Source organism: Phalangium opilio, unplaced genomic scaffold (genome assembly GCF_054372755.1).
Source record: "Phalangium opilio isolate 3A_F unplaced genomic scaffold, DU_Popi_V2 ptg000056l_1, whole genome shotgun sequence".
Lineage (NCBI taxonomy): Eukaryota > Metazoa > Arthropoda > Arachnida > Opiliones > Phalangiidae > Phalangium > Phalangium opilio.
In genome coordinates this window covers 3,173,061-3,190,016 of record NW_028324175.1, presented here as the reverse complement: position 1 = coordinate 3,190,016, position 16,956 = coordinate 3,173,061, and the positions used below count along the sequence as shown (strand labels likewise).

General features: G+C 47.3%; 20 non-coding genes across 20 annotated transcripts; all 20 read left to right on the top strand.

Annotated features, from left to right (window-relative positions):
- The first annotated feature begins 2,461 nt into the window (after nucleotides 1-2,461).
- On the top strand, nucleotides 2,462-2,534 carry TRNAD-GUC (transfer RNA aspartic acid (anticodon GUC)). Its single transcript has one exon. It is a non-coding gene; the product is annotated as a tRNA-Asp (tRNA).
- Nucleotides 2,535-3,634: 1,100 nt separating this feature from the next.
- TRNAD-GUC (transfer RNA aspartic acid (anticodon GUC)) lies at nucleotides 3,635-3,707 on the top strand. Its single transcript has one exon. It is a non-coding gene; the product is annotated as a tRNA-Asp (tRNA).
- Nucleotides 3,708-4,222: 515 nt separating this feature from the next.
- Nucleotides 4,223-4,295, top strand: TRNAY-GUA (transfer RNA tyrosine (anticodon GUA)). Its single transcript has one exon. It is a non-coding gene; the product is annotated as a tRNA-Tyr (tRNA).
- Nucleotides 4,296-5,691: 1,396 nt separating this feature from the next.
- On the top strand, nucleotides 5,692-5,764 carry TRNAD-GUC (transfer RNA aspartic acid (anticodon GUC)). The gene has a single exon. It is a non-coding gene; the product is annotated as a tRNA-Asp (tRNA).
- Nucleotides 5,765-6,719: 955 nt separating this feature from the next.
- Nucleotides 6,720-6,792, top strand: TRNAD-GUC (transfer RNA aspartic acid (anticodon GUC)). The gene has a single exon. It is a non-coding gene; the product is annotated as a tRNA-Asp (tRNA).
- A 514-nt stretch (nucleotides 6,793-7,306) lies between these two features.
- On the top strand, nucleotides 7,307-7,379 carry TRNAD-GUC (transfer RNA aspartic acid (anticodon GUC)). Its single transcript has one exon. It is a non-coding gene; the product is annotated as a tRNA-Asp (tRNA).
- A 515-nt stretch (nucleotides 7,380-7,894) lies between these two features.
- Nucleotides 7,895-7,967, top strand: TRNAY-GUA (transfer RNA tyrosine (anticodon GUA)). The gene has a single exon. It is a non-coding gene; the product is annotated as a tRNA-Tyr (tRNA).
- Nucleotides 7,968-8,775: 808 nt separating this feature from the next.
- Nucleotides 8,776-8,848, top strand: TRNAD-GUC (transfer RNA aspartic acid (anticodon GUC)). The gene has a single exon. It is a non-coding gene; the product is annotated as a tRNA-Asp (tRNA).
- A 368-nt stretch (nucleotides 8,849-9,216) lies between these two features.
- On the top strand, nucleotides 9,217-9,289 carry TRNAD-GUC (transfer RNA aspartic acid (anticodon GUC)). The gene has a single exon. It is a non-coding gene; the product is annotated as a tRNA-Asp (tRNA).
- A 514-nt stretch (nucleotides 9,290-9,803) lies between these two features.
- On the top strand, nucleotides 9,804-9,876 carry TRNAD-GUC (transfer RNA aspartic acid (anticodon GUC)). The gene has a single exon. It is a non-coding gene; the product is annotated as a tRNA-Asp (tRNA).
- A 513-nt stretch (nucleotides 9,877-10,389) lies between these two features.
- Nucleotides 10,390-10,462, top strand: TRNAD-GUC (transfer RNA aspartic acid (anticodon GUC)). Its single transcript has one exon. It is a non-coding gene; the product is annotated as a tRNA-Asp (tRNA).
- A 661-nt stretch (nucleotides 10,463-11,123) lies between these two features.
- On the top strand, nucleotides 11,124-11,196 carry TRNAD-GUC (transfer RNA aspartic acid (anticodon GUC)). Its single transcript has one exon. It is a non-coding gene; the product is annotated as a tRNA-Asp (tRNA).
- A 661-nt stretch (nucleotides 11,197-11,857) lies between these two features.
- TRNAD-GUC (transfer RNA aspartic acid (anticodon GUC)) lies at nucleotides 11,858-11,930 on the top strand. Its single transcript has one exon. It is a non-coding gene; the product is annotated as a tRNA-Asp (tRNA).
- Nucleotides 11,931-12,298: 368 nt separating this feature from the next.
- Nucleotides 12,299-12,371, top strand: TRNAD-GUC (transfer RNA aspartic acid (anticodon GUC)). The gene has a single exon. It is a non-coding gene; the product is annotated as a tRNA-Asp (tRNA).
- Nucleotides 12,372-12,884: 513 nt separating this feature from the next.
- TRNAD-GUC (transfer RNA aspartic acid (anticodon GUC)) lies at nucleotides 12,885-12,957 on the top strand. Its single transcript has one exon. It is a non-coding gene; the product is annotated as a tRNA-Asp (tRNA).
- A 515-nt stretch (nucleotides 12,958-13,472) lies between these two features.
- On the top strand, nucleotides 13,473-13,545 carry TRNAD-GUC (transfer RNA aspartic acid (anticodon GUC)). Its single transcript has one exon. It is a non-coding gene; the product is annotated as a tRNA-Asp (tRNA).
- An 807-nt stretch (nucleotides 13,546-14,352) lies between these two features.
- TRNAD-GUC (transfer RNA aspartic acid (anticodon GUC)) lies at nucleotides 14,353-14,425 on the top strand. Its single transcript has one exon. It is a non-coding gene; the product is annotated as a tRNA-Asp (tRNA).
- A 513-nt stretch (nucleotides 14,426-14,938) lies between these two features.
- Nucleotides 14,939-15,011, top strand: TRNAD-GUC (transfer RNA aspartic acid (anticodon GUC)). The gene has a single exon. It is a non-coding gene; the product is annotated as a tRNA-Asp (tRNA).
- Nucleotides 15,012-15,817: 806 nt separating this feature from the next.
- On the top strand, nucleotides 15,818-15,890 carry TRNAD-GUC (transfer RNA aspartic acid (anticodon GUC)). The gene has a single exon. It is a non-coding gene; the product is annotated as a tRNA-Asp (tRNA).
- Nucleotides 15,891-16,403: 513 nt separating this feature from the next.
- Nucleotides 16,404-16,476, top strand: TRNAD-GUC (transfer RNA aspartic acid (anticodon GUC)). Its single transcript has one exon. It is a non-coding gene; the product is annotated as a tRNA-Asp (tRNA).
- Nucleotides 16,477-16,956: the final 480 nt, after the last annotated feature.

Genomic DNA, 16,956 nt, shown 5'->3' with positions numbered 1-16,956 from the left:
CGGGTGGGCTCGAATACCAACCTTTCGATTAACAGCTGAACGCGCTAACCATTGCGCCACGGAAGCCCAAAAATTAAATGCTCGTCAGGTATTGTGGAAAAACTCTGACATTTTACGTTACATCTGAGACGTCACAACACCGCTCCCGGGAGGGCTCGAACCACCAACCGTTCGGTTAACAGCCGAACGCGCTGACCATTGAGCCACGGAAGCTCAGAAATTAAATTTTCGTCAGGTATTGAGGTAAAACCTTGTCTTTTTACTTCACATCTGAGACCTCACAACACCGCTCCCGGATGGGCTCGAACCACCAACCTTTCGGTTAACAGCCGAACGCGCTAACCATTCGCCACGGACGCCCAAAAATTAAATGGTCGTCAGGTATTGTGGAAAAACTTTGGCTATTTACGTTACATTTGAGATCCAAAAACACCGCTCCCGGGTGGGCTCGAACCACCAACCTATTGGTTAACAGCCGAACGCGCTAACCATTGAGCCACGGAAGATCAGAAATTAAATGGTTGTCACGTATTGTGGAAAAGTTTTGACTTTTAACGCTACATCTGAGACCCCACAACACCTCTTCCGGTGGTCTCGAACCACCAACCTTTCGATTAAGTGCTCGACGCGCTAATTATTGCGCCACGGAAGGCCAAAAATTAAATGTTCGTCAGGTATTGTGGAAAAACTTTGGCTATTTACGTTACATTTGAGATCCAAAAACACCGTTCCCGGGTGGGCTCGAACCACCAAGCTAATGGTTAACAGCCGAACGCGCTAACCATTGAGCCACGAAAGATCAGAAAATAAATGGTTATCACGTATTATGGAAAAAGTTTGACTTTTCACGCTACATCTGAGACCTCACAACACCTCTCCCGGGTGGGCTCGAACCACCAACCTTTCGATTAACAGCTGAACGCGCTAACCATTGCGCCACGGAAGCCCAAAAAATAAATGCTCGTCAGGTATTGAGGTAAAACTTTGACTTTTTACTTCACATCCGAGACCTCACAACACCGCTCCCGGATGGGCTCGAACCACCAACCTTTCGATTAACAGCCGAACGCGCTAACCATTGAGCCACGGAAGCTCAGAAATTAAATGGTTGTCACGTATTGTGGAAAAGTTTTGACTTTTTACGCTACATCTGAGACCCCACATCACCTCTTCCGGGTGGGCTCGAACCACCAACCTTTCGATTAACAGCTGAACGCGCTAACCATTGCGCCACGGAAGCCCAAAAATTAAATGTTCGTCAGGTATTGTGGGAAAACTCTGACATTTTACGTTACATCTGAGACCCCACAACACCTCTTCCGGTGGGCTCGAACCACCAACCTTTCGATTAAGTGCTCGACGCGCTAATTATTGCGCCACGGAAGGCCAAAAATTAAATGTTCGTCAGGTATTGTGGAAAAACTCTGACATTTTACGTAACATCTGAGACGTCACAACACCGCTCCCGGATGGGCTCGAACCACCAACCTTTTGGTTAACAGCCGAACGCGCTAGCCATTGCGCCACGGAAGCCCAAAAATTAAATGCTCGTCAGGTATTGTGGAAAAACTCTGACATTTTACGTTACATCTGAGACGTCACAACACCGCTCCCGGGAGGGCTCGAACCACCAACCTTTCGGTTAACAGCTGAACGCGCTGACCATTGCGCCACTGAAGCCCAAAAATTAAATTTTCCATAATACGTGATAACCATTTATTTTCTGATCTTTCGTGGCTCAATGGTTAGCGCGTTCGGCTGTTAACCAATAGCTTGGTGGTTCGAGCCCACCCGGGAGCGGTGTTTTTGGATCTCAAATGTAACGTAAATAGCCAAAGTTTTTCTACAATACCTGACGACCATTTAATTTTTGGGCTTCCGTGGCGCAATGGTTAGTGCGTTCAGCTGTTAACCGAAAGGTTGGTGGTTCGAGCCCTCCCGGGAGCGGTGTTGTGACGTCTCAGATGTAACGTAAAATGTCAGAGTTTTTCCACAATACCTGACGAGCATTTAATTATTGGGCTTCCGTGGCGCAATGGCTAGCGCGTTCGGCTGTTAACCGAAAGGTTGGTGGTTCGAGCCCATCCGGGAGCGGTGTTGTGACGTCTCAGATGTTACGTAAAATGTCAGAGTTTTTCCACAATACCTGACGAACATTTAATTTTTGGCCTTCCGTGGCGCAATAATTAGCGCGTCGAGCACTTAATCGAAAGGTTGGTGGTTCGAGCCCACCGGAAGAGGTGTTGTGGGGTCTCAGATGTAACGTAAAATGTCAGAGTTTTTCCACAATACCTGACGAACATTTAACTTTTGGACTTCCGTGGCGCAATGGTTAGCGCGTTCAGCTGTTAATCGAAGGGTTGGTGGTTCGAGCCCGCCCGGAAGAGGTGTTGTGGGGTCTCAGATGTAACGTAAAAAGTCAAAACTTTTCCACAATAAGTGACAACCATTTAATTTCTGAGCTTCCGTGGCTCAATGGTTAGCGCGTTCGGCTGTCAATCGAAAGGTTGGTGGTTCGAGCCCATTCGGGAGCGGTGTTGTGAGGTCTCGGATGTGAAGTAAAAAGTCAAAGTTTTACCTCAATACCTGACGAAAATTTAATTTTTGGGCTTCCGTGGCGCAATGGTTAGCGCGTTCAGCTGTTAATCGAAAGGTTGGTATTCGAGCCCACCCGGGAGAGGTGTTGTGAGGTCTCAGATGAAGCGTGAAAAGTCAAACTTTTTCCATAATACGTGATAACCATTTATTTTCTGATCTTTCGTGGCTCAATGGTTAGCGCGTTCGGCTGTTAACCAATAGCTTGGTGGTTCGAGATCACCCGGGAGCGGTGTTTTTGGATCTCAAATGTAACGTAAATAGCCAAAGTTTTTCCGCAATACCTGACGACCATTTTTTTTGGGCGTCCGTGGCGCAATGGTTAGCGCGTTCGGCTGTTAACCGAAAGGTTGGTGGTTCGAGCCCATCCGGGAGCGGTGTTGTGAGGCCTCAGATGTGAAGTAAAAAGTCAAAGTTTTACCTCAATACCTGACGAAAATTTAATTTTTGGGCTTCAGTGGCGCAATGGTTAGCGCGTTCGGCTATTAACCAATAGGTTAGTGGTTCGAGCCCATCAGGGAGAAGTGTTGTGACGTCTCAGATGTAACGTAAAATGTCGGAGTTTTTCCACAATACCTGACGAACATTTAATTTTTGGGCTTCAGTGGCGCAATGGTCAGCGCGTTCAGCTGTTAACCGAAAGGTTGGTGGTTCGAGCCCAAACGAGAGAGGTTTTGTGGGGTCTCAGATGTAGCTTGAAAAGTCGTAACTTTTCATCAATACCTGACAACCATTTAATTTCTGAGCTTCCGTGGCTCAATGGTTAGCGCGTTCGGCTGTTAACCTATAGGTTGGAGGTTCTAGCCCATCCGGGAGCGGTGTTGTGATGTCTCAGATGTAACGTAAAATGTCAGAGTTTTTCCACAATACCTGACGAACATTTAATTTTTGGGCTTCCGTGGCGCAATGGTTAGCGCGTTCAGCTGTTAATCGAAAGGTTGGTGGTTCGAGCCCACCCGGAAGAGGTGTTGTGGGGTCTCAGATGTAGCGTAAAAAGTCAAAACTTTTCCCCAATACGTGACAACCATTTAATTTCTGAGCTTCCGTGGCTCAATGGTTAGCGCTTTCGGCTGTCAATCGAAAGGTTGGTGGTTCGATCCCATCCGGGAGCGGTGTTGTGAGGTCTCGGATGTGAAGTAAAAAGTCATAGTTTTACCTCAATACCTGACGAAAATTTAATTTTTGGGCTTCCGTGGCGCAATGGTTAGCGCGTTCAGCTGTTAATCGAAAGGTTGCTGGTTCGAGCCCACCCGGGAGAGGTGTTGTGAGGTCTCAGATGTAGCGTGAAAAGTCAAACTTTTTCCATAATACGTGATAACCATTTATTTTCTGATCTTTCGTGGCTCAATGGTTAGCGCGTTCGGCTGTTAACCAATAGCTTGGTGGTTCGAGCCCACCCGGGAGCGGTGTTTTTGGATCTCAAATGTAACGTAAATAGCCAAAGTTTTACTACAATACCTGACGACCATTTAATTTTTGGGCTTCCGTGGCGCAATGGTTAGTGCGTTCAGCTGTTAACCGAAAGGTTGGTGGTTCGAGCCCAAACGAGAGAGGATTTGTGGGGTCTCAGATGTAGCGTGAAAAGTCGTAACTTTTCAACAATACCTGACAACCATTTAATTTTTGGGCGTCCGTGGCGCAATGGCTAGCGCGTTCGGCTGTAAACCGACAGGTTGGTGGTTCGAGCCCATCCGGGAGCGGTGTTGTGACGTCTCAGATGTTACGTAAAATGTCAGAGTTTTTCCACAATACCTGACGAACATTTAATTTTTGGGCTTCCGTGGCGCAGTAATTAGCGCGTCCAGCTCTTAATCGAAAGGTTGGTGGTTTGAGCCCACCCGGAAGAGGTGTTGTGGGGTCTCAGATGTAGCGTTAAAAGTCAAAACTTTTCCACGATACGTGACAACCATTTAATTTCTGATCTTCCGTGGCTCAATGGTTAGCGCGTTCGGCTGTTAACCAATAGGTTGGTGGTTCGAGCCCACCCGGGAGCGGTGTTTTTGGATCTCAAATGTAACGTAAATAGCCAAAGTTTTTCCACAATACCTGACGACCATTTAATTTTTGGGCGTCCGTGGCGAATGGTTAGCGCGTTCGGCTGTTAACCGAAAGGTTGGTGGTTCGAGCCCATCCGGGAGCGGTGTTGTGAGGTCTCAGATGAGAAGTAAAAAGTCAAGGTTTTACCTCAATACCTGACGAAAATTTAATTTTTGGGCTTCAGTGGCGCAATGGTCAGCGCGTTCAGCTGTTAACCGAAAGGTTGGTGGTTCGAGCCCTCCCGGGAGCGGTGTTGTGACGTCTCAGATGTAACGTAAAATGTCGGAGTTTTACCTCAATACCTGACGAAAATTTAATTTTTGGGCTTCAGTGGCGCAATGGTTAGCGCTTTCGGCTGTTAACCGAAAGGTTGGTGGTTCGAGCCCATCCGGGAGCGGTGTTGTGAGGCCTCAGATGTGAAGTAAAAAGTCAAAGTTTTACCTCAATACCTGACGAAAATTTAATTTTTGGGCTTCAGTGGCGCAATGGTTAGCGCGTTCGGCTATTAACCAATAGGTTGGTGGTTCGAGCCCATCAGGGAGAAGTGTTGTGACGTCTCAGATGTAACGTAAAATGTCGGAGTTTTTCCACAATACCTGACGAACATTTAATTTTTGGGCTTCAGTGGCGCAATGGTCAGCGCGTTCAGCTGTTAACCGAAAGGTTGGTGGTTCGAGCCCAAACGAGAGAGGTTTTGTGGGAACTCAGATGTAGCTTGAAAAGTCGTAACTTTTCATCAATACCTGACAACCATTTAATTTCTGAGCTTCCGTGGCTCAATGGTTAGCGCGTTCGGCTGTTAACCTATAGGTTGGAGGTTCTAGCCCATCCGGGAGCGGTGTTGTGATGTCTCAGATGTAACGTAAAATGTCAGAGTTTTTCCACAATACCTGACGAACATTTAATTTTTGGGCTTCCGTGGCGCAATGGTTAGCGCGTTCAGCTGTTAATCGAAAGGTTGGTGGTTCGAGCCCACCCGGAAGAGGTGTTGTGGGGTCTCAGATGTAGCGTAAAAAGTCAAAACTTTTCCACAATACGTGACAACCATTTAATTTCTGAGCTTCCGTGGCTCAATGGTTAGCGCTTTCGGCTGTCAATCGAAAGGTTGGTGGTTCGATCCCATCCGGGAGCGGTGTTGTGAGGTCTCGGATGTGAAGTAAAAAGTCATAGTTTTACCTCAATACCTGACGAAAATTTAATTTTTGGGCTTCCGTGGCGCAATGGTTAGCGCGTTCAGCTGTTAATCGAAAGGTTGCTGGTTCGAGCCCATCCGGGAGCGGTGGTGTGACGTCTCAGATGTTACGTAAAATGTCAGAGTTTTTCCACAATACCTGACGAACATTTAATTTTTGGGCTTCCGTGGCGCAGTAATTAGCGCGTCCAGCTCTTAATCGAAAGGTTGGTGGTTTGAGCCCACCCGGAAGAGGTGTTGTGGGGTCTCAGATGTAGCGTTAAAAGTCAAAACTTTTCCACGATACGTGACAACCATTTAATTTCTGATCTTCCGTGGCTCAATGGTTAGCGCGTTCGGCTGTTAACCAATAGGTTGGTGGTTCGAGCCCACCCGGGAGCGGTGTTTTTGGATCTCAAATGTAACGTAAATAGCCAAAGTTTTTCCACAATACCTGACGACCATTTAATTTTTGGGCGTCCGTGGCGAATGGTTAGCGCGTTCGGCTGTTAACCGAAAGGTTGGTGGTTCGAGCCCATCCGGGAGCGGTGTTGTGAGGTCTCAGATGAGAAGTAAAAAGTCAAGGTTTTACCTCAATACCTGACGAAAATTTAATTTTTGGGCTTCAGTGGCGCAATGGTCAGCGCGTTCAGCTGTTAACCGAAAGGTTGGTGGTTCGAGCCCTCCCGGGAGCGGTGTTGTGACGTCTCAGGTGTAACGTAAAATGTCAGAGTTTTTCCACAACACCTGACGAACATTTAACTTTTGGGCTTCCGTGGCGCAATGGTTAGCGCAATCAGCTGTTAATCGAAGGGTTGGTGGTTCGAGCCCGCCCGGAAGAGGTGTTGTGGGGTCTCAGGTGTAACGTAAAATGTCAAAACTTTTCCACAATACGTGACAAACATTTAATTTCTGAGCTTCCGTGGCTCAATGGTTAGCGCGTTCGGCTGTCAATCGAAAGGTTGGTGGTTCGAGCCCATCCGGGAGCGGTGTTGTGAGGTCTCGGATGTGAAGTAAAAAGTCAAAGTTTTACCTCAATACCTGACGAAAATTTAATTTTTGGGCTTCAGTGGCGCAATGGTCAGCGCGTTCAGCTGTTAACCGAAAGGTTGGTGGTTCGAGCCCTCCCGGGAGCGGTGTTGTGACGTCTCAGATGTAACGTAAAATGTCAGAGTTTTTCCACAATACCTGACGAACATTTAATTTTTGGCCTTCCGTGGCGCAATAATTAGCGCGTCGAGCACTTAATCGAAAGGTTGGTGGTTCGAGCCCACCGGAAGAGGTGTTGTGGGGTCTCAGATGTAACGTAAAATGTCAGAGTTTTTCCACAATACCTGACGAACATTTAACTTTTGGACTTCCGTGGCGCAATGGTTAGCGCGTTCAGCTGTTAATAGAAGGGTTGGTGGTTCGAGCCCGCCCGGAAGAGGTGTTGTGGGGTCTCAGATGTAACGTAAAAAGTCAAAACTTTTCCACAATAAGTGACAACCATTTAATTTCTGAGCTTCCGTGGCTCAATGGTTAGCGCGTTCGGCTGTCAATCGAAAGGTTGGTGGTTCGAGCCCATCCGGGAGCGGTGTTGTGAGGTCTCGGATGTGAAGTAAAAAGTCAAAGTTTTACCTCAATACCTGACGAAAATTTAATTTTTGGGCTTCCGTGGCGCAATGGTTAGCGCGTTCAGCTTTTAATCGAAAGGTTGGTGGTTCGAGCCCACCCAAGAGAGGTGTTGTGAGGTCTCAGATGTAGCGTGAAAAGTCAAACTTTTTCCATAATACGTGATAACCATTTATGTTCTGATCTTTCGTGGCTCAATGGTTAGCGCGTTCGGCTGTTAACCAATAGCTTGGTGGTTCGAGCCCACCCGGGAGCGGTGTTTTTGGATCTCAAATGTAACGTAAATAGCCAAAGTTTTTCTACAATACCTGACGACCATTTAATTTTTGGGCTTCCGTGGTGCAATGGTTAGTGCGTTCAGCTAATAACCGAAAGGTTGGTGGTTCGAGCCCAAACGAGAGAGGATTTGTGGGGTCTCAGATGTAGCGTGAAAAGTCGTAACTTTTCAACAATACCTGACAACCATTTAATTTTTGGGCGTCCGTGGCGCAATGGCTAGCGCGTTCGGCTGTAAACCGAAAGGTTGGTGGTTCGAGCCCATCCGGGAGCGGTGTTGTGACGTCTCAGATGTTACGTAAAATGTCAGAGTTTTTCCACAATACCTGACGAACATTTAATTTTTGGGCTTCCGTGGCGCAGTAATTAGCGCGTCCAGCTCTTAATCGAAAGGTTGGTGGTTTGAGCCCACCCGGAAGAGGTGTTGTGGGGTCTCAGATGTAGCGTTAAAAGTCAAAACTTTTCCACGATACGTGACAACCATTTAATTTCTGATCTTCTGTGGCTCAATGGTTAGCGCGTTCGGCTGTTAACCAATAGGTTGGTGGTTCGAGCCCACCCGGGAGCGGTGTTTTTGGATCTCAAATGTAACGTAAATAGCCAAAGTTTTTCCACAATACCTGACGACCATTTAATTTTTGGGCGTCCGTGGCGAATGGTTAGCGCGTTCGGCTGTTAACCGAAAGGTTGGTGGTTCGAGCCCATCCGGGAGCGGTGTTGTGAGGTCTCAGATGAGAAGTAAAAAGTCAAGGTTTTACCTCAATACCTGACGAAAATTTAATTTTTGGGCTTCAGTGGCGCAATGGTCAGCGCGTTCAGCTGTTAACCGAAAGGTTGGTGGTTCGAGCCCTCCCGGGAGCGGTGTTGTGACGTCTCAGATGTAACGTAAAATGTCAGAGTTTTTCCACAACACCTGACGAACATTTAACTTTTGGGCTTCCGTGGCGCAATGGTTAGCGCAATCAGCTGTTAATCGAAGGGTTGGTGGTTCGAGCCCGCCCGGAAGAGGTGTTGTGGGGTCTCAGATGTAACGTAAAATGTCAAAACTTTTCCACAATACGTGACAACCATTTAATTTCTGAGCTTCCGTGGCTCAATGGTTAGCGCGTTCGGCTGTCAATCGAAAGGTTGGTGGTTCGAGCCCATCCGGGAGCGGTGTTGTGAGGTCTCGGATGTGAAGTAAAAAGTCAAAGTTTTACCTCAATACCTGACGAAAATTTAATTTTTGGGCTTCAGTGGCGCAATGGTCAGCGCGTTCAGCTGTTAACCGAAAGGTTGGTGGTTCGAGCCCTCCCGGGAGCGGTGTTGTGACGTCTCAGATGTAACGTAAAATGTCAGAGTTTTTCCACAACACCTGACGAACATTTAACTTTTGGGCTTCCGTGGCGCAATGGTTAGCGCAATCAGCTGTTAATCGAAGGGTTGGTGGTTCGAGCCCGCCCGGAAGAGGTGTTGTGGGGTCTCAGATGTAACGTAAAATGTCAAAACGTTTCCACAATACGTGACAACCATTTAATTTCTGAGCTTCCGTGGCTCAATGGTTAGCGCGTTCGGCTGTCAATCGAAAGGTTGGTGGTTCGAGCCCATCCGGGAGCGGTGTTGTGAGGTCTCGGATGTGAAGTAAAAAGTCAAAGTTTTACCTCAATACCTGACGAAAATTTAATTTTTGGGCTTCCGTGGCGCAATGGCTAGCGCGTTCGGCTGTTAACCGAAAGGTTGGTGGTTCGAGCCCATCCGGGAGCGGTGTTGTGACGTCTCAGATGTTACGTAAAATGTCAGAGTTTTTCCACAATACCTGACGAACATTTAATTTTTGGCCTTCCGTGGCGCAATAATTAGCGCGTCGAGCACTTAATCGAAATGTTGGTGGTTCGAGCCCACCGGAAGAGGTGTTGTGGGGTCTCAGATGTAACGTAAAATGTCAGAGTTTTTCCACAATACCTGACGAACATTTAACTTTTGGACTTCCGTGGCGCAATGGTTAGCGCGTTCAGCTGTTAATCGAAGGGTTGGTGGTTCGAGCCCGCCCGGAAGAGGTGTTGTGGGGTCTCAGATGTAACGTAAAAAGTCAAAACTTTTCCACAATACGTGACAACCATTTAATTTCTGAGCTTCCGTGGCTCAATGGTTAGCGCGTTCGGCTGTCAATCGAAAGGTTGGTGGTTCGAGCCCATCCGGGAGCGGTGTTGTGAGGTCTCGGATGTGAAGTAAAAAGTCAAAGTTTTACCTCAATACCTGACGAAAATTTAATTTTTGGGCTTCCGTGGCGCAATGGTTAGCGCGTTCAGCTGTTAATCGAAAGGTTGGTGGTTCGAGCCCACCCAAGAGAGGTGTTGTGAGGTCTCAGATGTAGCGTGAAAAGTCAAACTTTTTCCATAATACGTGATAACCATTTATTTTCTGATCTTTCGTGGCTCAATGGTTAGCGCGTTCGGCTGTTAACCATTAGCTTGGTGGTTCGAGCCCACCCGGGAGCGGTGTTTTTGGATCTCAAATGTAACGTAAATAGCCAAAGTTTTTCCACAATACCTGACGACCATTTAATTTTTGGGCTTCCGTGGCGCAATGGTTAGCGCGTTCAGCTGTTAACCGAAAGGTTGGTGGTTCGAGCCCTAAAGAGAGGTTTTGTGGGGTCTCAGATGTAGCGTGAAAAGTCGTAACTTTTCAACAAAACCTGACAACCATTTAATTTCTGAGCTTCCGTGGCTCAATGGTTAGCGCGTTCGGCTGTCAATCGAAAGGTTGGTGGTTCGAGCCCACCCGGGAGAGGTGTTGTGAGGTCTCAGATGTAGCGTGAAAAGTCAAAGTTTTACCTCAATACCTGACGAAAATTTAATTTTTGGGCTTCAGTGGCGCAATGGTCAGCGCGTTCAGCTGTTAACCGAAAGGTTGGTGGTTCGAGCCCTCCCGGGAGCGGTGTTGTGACGTCTCAGATGTAACGTAAAATGTCAGAGTTTTTCCACAATACCTGACGAGCATTTAATTATTGGGCTTCCGTGGCGCAATGGCTAGCGCGTTCGGCTGTTAACCGAAAGGTTGGTGGTTCGAGCCCATCCGGGAGCGGTGTTGTGACGTCTCAGATGTTACGTAAAATGTCAGAGTTTTTCCACAATACCTGACGAACATTTAATTTTTGGCCTTCCGTGGCGCAATAATTAGCGCGTCGAGCACTTAATCGAAAGGTTGGTGGTTCGAGCCCACCGGAAGAGGTGTTGTGGGGTCTCAGATGTAACGTAAAATGTCAGAGTTTTTCCACAATACCTGACGAACATTTAACTTTTGGACTTCCGTGGCGCAATGGTTAGCGCGTTCAGCTGTTAATCGAAGGGTTGGTGGTTCGAGCCCGCCCGGAAGAGGTGTTGTGGGGTCTCAGATGTAACGTAAAAAGTCAAAACTTTTCCACAATACGTGACAACCATTTAATTTCTGAGCTTCCGTGGCTCAATGGTTAGCGCGTTCGGCTGTCAATCGAAAGGTTGGTGGTTCGAGCCCATCCGGGAGCGGTGTTGTGAGGTCTCGGATGTGAAGTAAAAAGTCAAAGTTTTACCTCAATACCTGACGAAAATTTAATTTTTGGGCTTCAGTGGCGCAATGGTCAGCGCGTTCAGCTGTTAACCGAAAGGTTGGTGGTTCGAGCCCTCCCGGGAGCGGTGTTGTGACGTCTCAGATGTAACGTAAAATGTCAGAGTTTTTCCACAATACCTGACGAGCATTTAATTATTGGGCTTCCGTGGCGCAATGGCTAGCGCGTTCGGCTGTTAACCGAAAGGTTGGTGGTTCGAGCCCATCCGGGAGCGGTGTTGTGACGTCTCAGATGTTACGTAAAATGTCAGAGTTTTTCCACAATACCGGACGAACATTTAATTTTTGGCCTTCCGTGGCGCAATAATTAGCGCGTCGAGCACTTAATCGAAAGGTTGGTGGTTCGAGCCCACCGGAAGAGGTGTTGTGGGGTCTCAGATGTAACGTAAAATGTCAGAGTTTTTCCACAATACCTGACGAACATTTAACTTTTGGACTTCCGTGGCGCAATGGTTAGCGCGTTCAGCTGTTAATCGAAGGGTTGGTGGTTCGAGCCCGCCCGGAAGAGGTGTTGTGGGGTCTCAGATGTAACGTAAAAAGTCAAAACTTTTCCACAATACGTGACAACCATTTAATTTCTGAGCTTCCGTGGCTCAATGGTTAGCGCGTTCGGCTGTCAATCGAAAGGTTGGTGGTTCGAGCCCATCCGGGAGCGGTGTTGTGAGGTCTCGGATGTGAAGTAAAAAGTCAAAGTTTTACCTCAATACCTGACGAAAATTTAATTTTTGGGCTTCAGTGGCGCAATGGTCAGCGCGTTCAGCTGTTAACCGAAAGGTTGGTGGTTCGAGCCCTCCCGGGAGCGGTGTTGTGACGTCTCAGATGTAACGTAAAATGTCAGAGTTTTTCCACAATACCTGACGAACATTTAACTTTTGGACTTCCGTGGCGCAATGGTTAGCGCGTTCAGCTGTTAATCGAAGGGTTGGTGGTTCGAGCCCGCCCGGAAGAGGTGTTGTGGGGTCTCAGATGTAACGTAAAAAGTCAAAACTTTTCCACAATACGTGACAACCATTTAATTTCTGAGCTTCCGTGGCTCAATGGTTAGCGCGTTCGGCTGTCAATCGAAAGGTTGGTGGTTCGAGCCCATCCGGGAGCGGTGTTGTGAGGTCTCGGATGTGAAGTAAAAAGTCAAAATTTTACCTCAATACCTGACGAAAATTTAATTTTTGGGCTTCCGTGGCGCAATGGTTAGCGCGTTCAGCTGTTAATCGAAAGGTTGGTGGTTCGAGCCCACCCAAGAGAGGTGTTGTGAGGTCTCAGATGTAGCGTGAAAAGTCAAACTTTTTCCATAATACGTGATAACCATTTATTTTCTGATCTTTCGTGGCTCAATGGTTAGCGCGTTCGGCTGTTAACCATTAGCTTGGTGGTTCGAGCCCACCCGGGAGCGGTGTTTTTGGATCTCAAATGTAACGTAAATAGCCAAAGTTTTTCCACAATACCTGACGACCATTTAATTTTTGGGCTTCCGTGGCGCAATGGTTAGCGCGTTCAGCTGTTAACCGAAAGGTTGGTGGTTCGAGCCCTAAAGAGAGGTTTTGTGGGGTCTCAGATGTAGCGTGAAAAGTCGTAACTTTTCAACAAAACCTGACAACCATTTAATTTCTGAGCTTCCGTGGCTCAATGGTTAGCGCGTTCGGCTGTCAATCGAAAGGTTGGTGGTTCGAGCCCATCCGGGAGCGGTGTTGTGAGGTCTCGGATGTGAAGTAAAAAGTCAAAGTTTTACCTCAATACCTGACGAAAATTTAATTTTTGGGCTTCAGTGGCGCAATGGTCAGCGCGTTCAGCTGTTAACCGAAAGGTTGGTGGTTCGAGCCCTCCCGGGAGCGGTGTTGTGACGTCTCAGATGTAACGTAAAATGTCAGAGTTTTTCCACAATACCTGACGAGCATTTAATTATTGGGCTTCCGTGGCGCAATGGCTAGCGCGTTCGGCTGTTAACCGAAAGGTTGGTGGTTCGAGCCCATCCGGGAGCGGTGTTGTGACGTCTCAGATGTTACGTAAAATGTCAGAGTTTTTCCACAATACCTGACGAACATTTAACTTTTGGACTTCCGTGGCGCAATGGTTAGCGCGTTCAGCTGTTAATCGAAGGGTTGGTGGTTCGAGCCCGCCCGGAAGAGGTGTTGTGGGGTCTCAGATGTAACGTAAAAAGTCAAAACTTTTCCACAATACGTGACAACCATTTAATTTCTGAGCTTCCGTGGCTCAATGGTTAGCGCGTTCGGCTGTCAATCGAAAGGTTGGTGGTTCGAGCCCATCCGGGAGCGGTGTTGTGACGTCTCAGATGTTACGTAAAATGTCAGAGTTTTTCCACAATACCTGACGAACATTTAATTTTTGGCCTTCCGTGGCGCAATAATTAGCGCGTCGAGCACTTAATCGAAAGGTTGGTGGTTCGAGCCCATCCGGGAGCGGTGTTGTGAGGTCTCGGATGTGAAGTAAAAAGTCAAAGTTTTACCTCAATACCTGACGAGCATATATTTTTTGGGCTTCCGTGGCGCAATGGTTAGCGCGTTCAGCTGTTAATCGAAAGGTTGGTGGTTCGAGCCCACCCCGGAGAGGTGTTGTGAGGTCTCAGATGTAGCGTGAAAAGTCAAACTTTTTCCATAATACGTGATAACCATTTATTTTCTGATCTTTCGTGGCTCAATGGTTAGCGCGTTCGGCTGTTAACCATTAGCTTGGTGGTTCGAGACCACCCGGGAGCGGTGTTTTTGGATCTCAAATGTAACGTAAATAGCCAAAGTTTTTCCACAATACCTGACGACCATTTAATTTTTGGGCTTCCGTGGCGCAATGGTTAGCGCGTTCAGCTGTTAACCGAAAGGTTGGTGGTTCGAGCCCAAAAGAGAGGTTTTGTGGGGTCTCAGATGTAGCGTGAAAAGTCGTAACTTTTCCACAATACGTGACAACCATTTAATTTATGAGCTTCCGTGGCGCAATAATTAGCGCGTCGAGCACTTAATCGAAAGGTTGGTGGTTCGAGCCCGCCCGGAAGAGGTGTTGTGGGGTCTCAGATGTAACGTAAAAAGTCAAAACTTTTCCACAATACGTGACAACCATTTAATTTCTGAGCTTCCGTGGCTCAATGGTTAGCGCGTTCGGCTGTCAATCGAAAGGTTGGTGGTTCGAGCCCATCCGGGAGCGGTGTTGTGAGGTCTCGGATGTGAAGTAAAAAGTCAAAGTTTTACCTCAATACCTGACGAAAATTTAATTTTTGGGCTTCCGTGGCGCAATGGTTAGCGCGTTCAGCTGTTAATCGAAAGGTTGGTGGTTCGAGCCCACCCAAGAGAGGTGTTGTGAGGTCTCAGATGTAGCGTGAAAAGTCAAACTTTTTCCATAATACGTGATAACCATTTATTTTCTGATCTTTCGTGGCTCAATGGTTAGCGCGTTCGGCTGTTAACCATTAGCTTGGTGGTTCGAGCCCACCCGGGAGCGGTGTTTTTGGGTCTCAAATGTAACGTAAATAGCCAAAGTTTTTCCACAATACCTGACGACCATTTAATTTTTGGGCTTCCGTGGCGCAATGGTTAGCGCGTTCAGCTGTTAACCGAAAGGTTGGTGGTTCGAGCCCTAAAGAGAGGTTTTGTGGGGTATCAGATGTAGCGTGAAAAGTCGTAACTTTTCAACAAAACCTGACAACCATTTAATTTCTGAGCTTCCGTGGCTCAATGGTTAGCGCGTTCGGCTGTCAATCGAAAGGTTGGTGGTTCGAGCCCATCCGGGAGCGGTGTTGTGAGGTCTCGGATGTGAAGTAAAAAGTCAAAACTTTTCCACAATACGTGACAACCATTTATTTTCTGATCTTTCGTGGCTCAATGGTTAGCGCGTTCGGCTGTTGACCATTAGCTTGGTGGTTCGAGCCCACCCGGGAGCGGTGTTTTTGGATCTCAAATGTAACGTAAATAGCCAAAGTTTTTCCACAATACCTGACGACCATTTAATTTTTGGGCTTCCGTGGCGCAATGGTTAGCGCGTTCAGCTGTTAACCGAAAGGTTGGTGGTTCGAGCCCAAAAGAGAGGTTTTGTGGGGTCTCAGATGTAGCGTGAAAAGTCGTAACTTTTCCACAATACGTGACAACCATTTAATTTATGAGCTTCCGTGGCGCAATAATTAGCGCGTCGAGCACTTAATCGAAAGGTTGGTGGTTCGAGCCCACCGGAAGAGGTGTTGTGGGGTCTCAGATGTAACGTAAAATGTCAGAGTTTTTCCACAATACCTGACGAACATTTAATTTTTGGGCTTCCGTGGCGCAATGGTTAGCGCGTTCAGCTGTTAATCGAAAGGTTGGTGGTTCGAGCCCACCCGGAAGAGGTGTTGTGGGGTCTCAGATGTAACGTAAAATGTCAGAGTTTTTCCAGAATACCTGACGAACATTTAACTTTTGGACTTCCGTGGCGCAATAATAAGCGCGTTCAGCTGTTAATCGAAGGGTTGGTGGTTCGAGCCCGCCCGGAAGAGGTGTTGTGGGGTCTCAGATGTAACGTAAAAAGTCAAAACTTTTCCACAATACGTGACAACCATTTAATTTCTGAGCTTCCGTGGCTCAATGGTTAGCGCGTTCGGCTGTCAATCGAAAGGTTGGTGGTTCGAGCCCATCCGGGAGCGGTGTTGTGAGGTCTCGGATGTGAAGTAAAAAGTCAAAGTTTTACCTCAATACCTGACGAAAATTTAATTTTTGGGCTTCCGTGGCGCAATGGTTAGCGCGTTCAGCTGTTAATCGAAAGGTTGGTGGTTCGAGCCCAACCAAGAGAGGTGTTGTGAGGTCTCAGATGTAGCGTGAAAAGTCAAACTTTTTCCATAATACGTGATAACCATTTATTTTCTAATCTTTCGTGGCTCAATGGTTAGCGCGTTCGGCTGTTAACCATTAGCTTGGTGGTTCGAGCCCACCCGGGAGCGGTGTTTTTGGGTCTCAAATGTAACGTAAATAGCCAAAGTTTTTCCACAATACCTGACGACCATTTAATTTTTGGGCTTCCGTGGCGCAATGGTTAGCGCGTTCAGCTGTTAACCGAAAGGTTGGTGGTTCGAGCCCTAAAGAGAGGTTTTGTGGGGTATCAGATGTAGCGTGAAAAGTCGTAACTTTTCAACAAAACCTGACAACCATTTAATTTCTGAGCTTCCGTGGCTCAATGGTTAGCGCGTTCGGCTGTCAATCGAAAGGTTGGTGGTTCGAGCCCATCCGGGAGCGGTGTTGTGAGGTCTCGGATGTGAAGTAAAAAGTCAAAGTTTTACCTCAATACCTGACGAAAATTTAATTTTTGGGCTTCAGTGGCGCAATGGTCAGCGCGTTCAGCTGTTAACAGAAAGGTTGGTGGTTCGAGCCCACCCGGGAGAGGTGTTGTGAGGTCTCAGATGTAGCGTGAAAAGTCAAACTTTTTCCATAATACGTGATAACCATTTATTTTCTAATCTTTCGTGGCTCAATGGTTAGCGCGTTCGGCTGTTAACCATTAGCTTGGTGGTTCGAGCCCACCCGGGAGCGGTGTTTTTGGATCTCAAATGTAACGTAAATAGCCAAAGTTTTTCCACAATACCTGACGACCATTTAATTTTTGGGCTTCCGTGGCGCAATGGTTAGCGCGTTCAGCTGTTAACCGAAAGGTTGGTGGTTCGAGCCCTAAAGAGAGGTTTTGTGGGGTCTCAGATGTAGCGTGAAAAGTCGAAACTT